Source organism: Lepisosteus platostomus, chromosome 10 (assembly GCF_059453375.1).
Source record: "Lepisosteus platostomus isolate fLepPlt1 chromosome 10, fLepPlt1.hap1, whole genome shotgun sequence".
NCBI classification, from domain to species: Eukaryota; Metazoa; Chordata; class Actinopteri; order Semionotiformes; family Lepisosteidae; genus Lepisosteus; species Lepisosteus platostomus.
Window position 1 is genome coordinate 24,992,381 of NC_142620.1, and position 7,913 is coordinate 25,000,293.

Genomic DNA, 7,913 nt, shown 5'->3' on the forward strand with positions numbered 1-7,913 from the left:
TCCATTGACTTCCCCTCTGTACCAGATTTTCTGAATTTAGGTTAGTTAATTCAGTTCAATTTACAAAAAAGTTAACAGTTGAAAAACAACTTCTTATTGCCCTGATCCCATCCCTACTTACCTCCCAAACATCTGAGACATTCCCATTCCCTGACTCAGGGGATATAAATATTATTATGCTGCTTGATCTTATTGCTGTTTTTGATACAGAAGATTATTCAGTCTTGTTTACATTCTTGTCTATCAATTGTTTCTCTACCGGTTCTGCTCTTATGTGACTGGCAGGCAGCATTTTGTTTCCCTTGGTCTCCTCATAAATCCCCCATGGTGTGTCCCAGGGTTCAGTCTTGGTCCCTCTGCCTTTTATAATTATATGCTTCCTCTCAGTCAGTTTATATGCAAACAAGGTCTTCAATTTCATTGTTACACAGATGATACTCATATTTATGTTAAAACGTTTTCCCCCTCTGATCTTCCCCCTCTGTCACTTATCTCTTGTTTGCATGACATCAAACTCTGGTTGACATCAAATTCCCTGAAGCAAAATAGTTACAAAACAGAAATTTTATTAGTGGGTAGAAGATGTCAGTTGGAAAAGCTTGAGAGCTTCACAGTTATAGTTAATGGCTTCCCCATTTATTCGTCAGCTGTAGTCAGGAATCTAGGAGTCACACTTAATCCTCTCTTGTCTTTTGAGCTCCACGTGAACATTTTGATTAAGCCATTATTTTTTCACCTTAGAAACATTGCCTGATTTAGGCAATATCCACGTCAAATGCTGAGTGCCCAAATTCATGCATTTGTAGTGGTTTGATGGGTTTACTGAGACAATTATTAATTGTAGCAGTAATCACGAGGTTGTTCGTTGGGGCTTTTAGAAAATCAATCGTCAGAACAACTAACAACGCACACACACGGGTTCAATACACGAGATACATTTATTAATATAAACTGTGCACCAAACATATACTAGTCTGCCTGAATACGAGCGGCAGACCTTACTGTGAGGGTTATCAATATACAAGGTATATAATCTCGAAGAGATGCAAACACAAAGAGATACACAACAGAGAATATATGTCAATATATATCGTTCGGTTACCAAATCGCTAATCAGTGTTATTACCCACTGTTACTCTAAACTCGGAAGTAAATACATTACTCATGAATTAAATTGATAACAACTTGTGTTGAGGTACAATTGAATTCTCGAGACGCAATGTAGAACATGGGGTTTACTTATCCACTGTGTATGGATTTGGAATTTCCCGGCACGAACACCAAACCAGCTGACAGGCTCTGTTGCAGCCTCTGTTCCAGCGGTTGTCCAATGGGTGTTGTCCCGGCGTCCTCTGGCTACCGGCCAACCAGTCGAGGTGCAGCTCAGAGTAGGACGGGCGGAGGAATCTAACTGCGGCGTGCAGGGCAGTCATTGCTCCGAGGGGATCTACCAGCAGTCCGGCTGGCTAGTAGAAAGTCTCTATGCACAGAGTGTGACCGCGAGTCCTCACAAGTCACTCTTTTGCCTGGGAAGAAGCTGGTTCATTCCCGGTCCAGCGCTGCTTCTGAATAAGCTATTCAGGTTGTCGACGAGGGTCCAACTGTAGGCTGCCGTTGATCAAGCGGAGCATTCACATTGGTAGAATTCTGAGTACGTACGGGATCCTCGGCCTCGCGCTTAGAACAAAGTCCAAGTCCCTTTGCAGACAACAGCAGTTGTCACGTGATTGTCTCTGAGGATGCGCGAAAATGGCCAAGGAGAGCCCCGATCTGAGCTTGCACTCCCTTTTTGATCAAGACCCAGATGTGTGCTGATTGGTTGAGAGTTTGGCGGGCATTGGAGACCCACGTGGTATTACCACGCCCTGCCAGTCCCTGATTGGTTGGTCAAGGTGAGATATAAGTCACTTACTCTTGACACTTAGGAATGCAGTCCAGATGTCCATTCGGCACTCCCTAGACTGATAGGCGCCAATGGATGACCATTGATCATGATAGCCAGGCTTAGCTAATTGCATCCCCGTCTGGGAGCTTGTTCCTTATCAAAAGAAAACATCTTAAATCAGCCTGCATGAATTCTTTCTCTGTGGCTGCACCACAGAGATGGAGGGTGAGATGGGGCCTCCTTTAGAAGCATACCAACGCTTAATTCTGTCTTATTAACAAGCATTGCCGCTACACATTGATAACATCAAGGCTTGATTTCTGCAACTCTTTACTCTGTGTTTCCTAACTCTCTTCTCAACAGGTTGCAATATGTCTGAAACACTGCAGATAAGCTACTACCAGACCTTGGCAGCACATCACTCCCTCACTTAAGTTGCTACATTGGGTACCTATAAAGTCACATATTCAATATAAGATCTTGTTACTGACTTTCAAATAATCTGGCTCAATCATCTATACATCTCTGAACTTCTCCATCTTCACGCTCCTTCCCATAGGTTCTGTTCAGTTGAAGCTGGTCCTTTTCTCACTGTACCTCGGACTAAATCTCTGACTTTTGGTGACATGCCTTTTCTGTTGCTCCTCCATTGTTATGTTATGCCCTTCCTCAGTCTCTATAAGAGACAAATTCTTTGATTCTGTTTTTACGAAGGCCTATCGCTGATTGACCTACATTCTGTATAAACATGTACATGTATTTTTTTTAACTTCTTTATTGTACTTTTTTAAAACTATATACAACATTCTTGGAAAGGTACTTTAAGCTCATGGTTACCTAGGCACAGAAATCAGTCCATCCAAGCTACACTGCTCTCAGTGGGTTGCCATAACTGTTCTAATAGCTCAGCTCTAGTTTTTGTGACCCTTTCTGGGGTCATGCTGAACACAGGAACACTGAGCCATCTTACAGGCTTAGCTTAATGCTGTCGCACCCCTTTTGCTTGCAGACTCAGTGTGACAGTGTATGGACAGCTGTCTCACACATATGTCCCTCACAGTGAATAACAGTTGGAAATTCAATTCCTGGATGTTCTTGTTTGTACTGTTCTACCTCCTTCCTTACCTTACCAGTTACCTGACACAGCAACAACCGAGTCTGCTACAGTACAAGTTATGAAGCATGGTGTTAAATTCCCCTGCCTTAGCAGTACCTGTACTTTGAACCCTTGGCTCCATAGTGCATTATTTTGGAACACTCAGCTCCGTGATGGATTCACTCAGAGCTCCATGCTCTGCAGTGTACAGATGCAGCCATTCAAAGCGCACGGCACAGACACGTACCGCGGGTAATTAACTACGTCCTCGCGCGATGACGCAAAATACCGCGGTACGTGATTGGTTGACTGACAGGGGCACTCGTGGTGCGTTGGTTGGTTGTAGAAAGATTTAAATATCTTTACTGTGCCCGTTTTAGTATTGAATATTTATATGGAATTTTACCACTGAAGGGAAATCTTAGTAGCTGAGCATAAAAAGAATAGGTGCATACTGTAATGCGTGTGGAGGCCATAAACTATATTAATTTTGGAACATAAACATACAGTATATGGCTGGTCTCTGTACTTTAAAGAAAAAATATACACCAGTATTCCATTTCTCCCTAAACATTTTAAGCATCGAAGTCTTTACCTAACATGTGAAATAGCGTGTATAAAAAGTGTTCGTTTTAAGGTTTTCTGCTAATATAATATGGAATCGCGTATCTAAAGAAATTAATAACATTATAATTATATTCGTGTACTGCAATACAGTAATTCACGCTGTACAATGTCTCTTGATTCTGTATGTGTAGGGCTGTTTCACCTCTGTTCATTTGACCTTCCGGGTGGTACTGTGGTCTACATGCTGGATTAATAACCCACAGGTTGTGTATTCAAATCTAGCCGGCGCCGCGACTTTTAACAAACATTTCTTTGAAAAAATAGAATAGCCATATTATGGACAATTAATTGACTTTTTATATTTCTAAATATCACAACATGATCGAATTTAAGTCATTTTTTATAACAATGAATAGTTACCTTCTTTCCTTCTGACAACTTTCCCTGCTTCTGCTTCCTGCTTCTATCGTGTGTGTGTGTGTGGGGGGGGATCCCTTTAGATCTCCCTTCAAATTTAAAAGGTTATTAATCATATCTTCGGTGTCGCATCTTCCCAGTGTAGCTGATATTTTGCTGCCTGGGTAAACTATCACAAAGCTTTAGAGAACTTAACATTTCTATTATCAACGAATTGTAAACACGACGTTTACATTGGCATTATTAATTTTTCACTTGAGTGTATGGAGGATTGTCAGCTGTCACTGAGAGTAGACCCCCCCCTCTTAGGCTGCGCAAACGATCTTTTAAATTTTTATAGAGAAATGGAGGCTGTACAGTATGCGTTACAATATAAACATTTATATTGATTTAAATCGCGTTTTGATTTAAATCGCAAACGTGTTTAATTATATGTATTTTTTATTCACAATCAGACAAATGCAACATAAATTGTTATCTTTGTCTTCTAAGTATCTTAATAAACTTTCAGCATAGCTTTCTCCCCATTTAGATTTATTTTTCTTGGGATTTTGGGATCAAATGTGGAAAGATTAGATTGTAGATTTAAAGACATTTTAGAAAAGTGTAATCCATACTAAAAAGCTGTACACTACCTGCTATATAGATACATATGTTTAGATATTTAGACACGGCGTGGCACCGAGAGAGGGAGGAGGCGCGGAGCTCAGTTCTGCTGCCTGGAGCACTTAATGCACCAATTGCATCTGGATTTATAACTTAGTTTTCAAGCAATATGAAGCATCTCTTTTTACTTTTAAGTCCCTTAATTATCATTAAGCACAGCTTTCTCACCACTTAGACTACTTTTTGATACCATCCTTAGACAAAGCAGAAACTTGTTGTACTTTCTAATGACATACAAGTGGAAAGATTAAAGATTTTAATCGTCTTTAATTTTGTTACGTTATACATTTTAGAAACATTTCATCTATACAAACACCACAAAACTATTCTCGATTGTATTTCTGAATGTTATGTTACACTTAGTTCACTGTTTTAAATACATCTAATTAAGAAAGTAAAGGTGTTAGCATAAACTATTAGTAATCAATAATATTAAATTTAGCACTGTAATATGTTGTTGCACTTTCCCCCGCATTTTGTAAAAATATATTTTCATTGTTCAAATATACATTAAATCTGACTATCATATAATAAGTAAGATTTTGCTAACAATGTTAACTGTTTATAAATCATAAAATGTATTAACCAAGGAGTAGGATGGTAAAGCTGTTAGTATGCTTTTTGTTTTGTTTCTTTTTCATAAATACAACAGTAGTACCTGATGTCTCAGTGGCTTTCAAAATTAAATTATGCATGCAAACCTGTGAACTAGAAAGATAACTAAAATATCCATCCATTTCAAATGGTGGCAAGGTGGTTAGCATTGCTATCTTGCAGCACTGGGGTCCTAGGTTCAATTCCTGCTGTCCTGTGTGTGTGGGGTTTGCATGTTCTCTCTGGGTTACATGGTTTTTCTCCACATGTGTGATATGACTCCCTCTCTCACTCCAAAACATACTGGTAAGTTAATTGGTTTATGAGAAAACTGGCCCATGTGTGTGTTTGTGTCTGTCTGTCCTGTGATGGACTGGCGCTATGTCCAGGGTGTATTCTGCCTTGTGTCCATTGCTTACTGATATAGGCTCCAAATCCTCTGTACTGGATAAAGAGATTAGAAAATGGATGGAAGTAAAGGCACAGTGTGGATGGAACTATACACAGTGTTAGAAACCCACTATGAAATGGCCCCATTCCTTCAATTCATGTGCATCCAACACACAGTTCTATACTAGCAACTACACAAAATCTAAAAGTTATTTCAGTATCTATGTAAACATACAGTCTGTTAACTTCATCATCATCATCAAAAGTATGCCTAACCCAATTAGGAAGTGTTCTTGTTATCAGTGTATTCCTCAACTTTCCCAAAATTATCAAATGTATCAAAAATTATCAAAAAAAATCAAAACGCGATTTAAATCATTATAAATGTTTATATTGTAACACATACTGTAGAGCCTCCATTTCTGTATAAAAATTTAAAAGATCGTTTGCGCAGCCTAAGAGGGGGGTCTACTCTCAGTGACAGCTGACAATCCTCCATACACTCAAGTGAAAAATTAATAATGCCAATGTAAACGTCGTATTTACAATTTGTTGATAATATAAATGTTAAGTTCTCTAAAGCTTTGTGATAGTTTACCCAGGCAGCAAAAGATCAGCTACACTGGGAAGATGCAACACCGAAGATATGATTAATAACCTTTTAAATCTGAAGGGAGATCTAAAGGGATCCCCCCACACACACACACACACAGGATAGAAGCAGGAAGCAAAAGCAGGGACAGTTGTCTGAAGGAAAGAAGGTGACTATTCATTGTTATTAAAAATGACTTAAATTCGATCATGTTATGATATTTAGAAATATAAAAAGTCAATTAATTGTCCATAATATGGCTATTCTATTTTTTCACACAACCTGTGGGTTACTAATCCGGCACGTAGACCAGATACACAAATATGTAGTACACAAATATAATTATATCGTTATTAATTTCTTTAGATACGTGATTCCATATTATATTAGCAGAAAAGCTTAAAACGAACACTTTTTATACATGCTATTTCACATGTTAGTTAAAGACTTCGATGCTTAAAATGTTTAGGGTGAAATGGAATACTGGTGTGTATTTTTCTTTAAAGAACAGAGACCAGCCATATACTGTAAGTTTATGTTCCAAAATTAATATTGTTTATGGCCTTTACACGCGTTACAGTATGCTCCTATTCTTTTTATGCTCAGCTACTAAGATTTCCCTTCAGTGGTAAAATTCCATATAAATATTCAATACTTAAACGGGCACAGTAAAGACATTAAATTTACATATACATACTGTATACAGTACAGTCTGCATACAGTAATATGTTTATGTTCCTAAATCAATATCTTTTATGAGCATGTGAAAGGCATGGTGAATCGGAGATTCTCAAAAAGTACTGTACTTTGCATGATTGGAAACAAATGCATGATTGTAAAATGCTGTGGTGTTACTTTTACAAAGACGGTCAATAAAAAACAGAATGTGGACCAGAGCAGTACTTTAAGTTTACAGCTAGTCCAAGGTCATTCATTATTAATACTATTAGCAATATCTTCAGTAAAGACTTTGATGGCGAGAGCTCAAACATGAGAGGTTGAGCTTTATTAGCTCCACCTTGCGGAAATTCCGGATACTATTATTTTACTTGCGGTACCACGTGGTATCATGTGGCACTATGAGAGAATTAACGGTATTAATACGGTAACTTGCGGTAAACTGTGTCAAGCGCACCGCAAAATAATGGCTGCATCTGTATGTAGACTTAACAATCACAGATTTGCCTCTTTTTTCACTAGGCTGCATCACACATAAAAGACATCCACTGGCAACGATGTCTCTACTGCCATGGCAGGCACCCATCAACCTTGGTTGGAACTCTAGCTCTAGCTCTGCATTGTTCATACTCTCATAGCCGACACCAGCGAATATCTTGGCACTCCTGGCTCCACAGTGCTCCAAAGTGCCTCCTCTAAAGTAACAGACACCCACTAACCTCAGTCTGTGATTCACATCCCACAAACATTTAACGACCTAGGACCATGCTCTGCAACAGCCATTGCTGCTGTCAACACCTTCTGCGCTCGGCCAGTCTGAAGGTTAGTACAATAAACACTTAAATTGGAACGTACTCCATAATGGCCAGGGCTACCTTAATTGGTTAAGTTGTGGGTCACATCAGGGGACCTCAAGGGAACTTAAATCATGATTTTCAGATAGTCAAGTTTTCAAGGGATACATGGGTTTTAGATCCTTTTTTTGCATAACTGAGTGATATTGAATACCTTGTATGTGAAGACGAGCT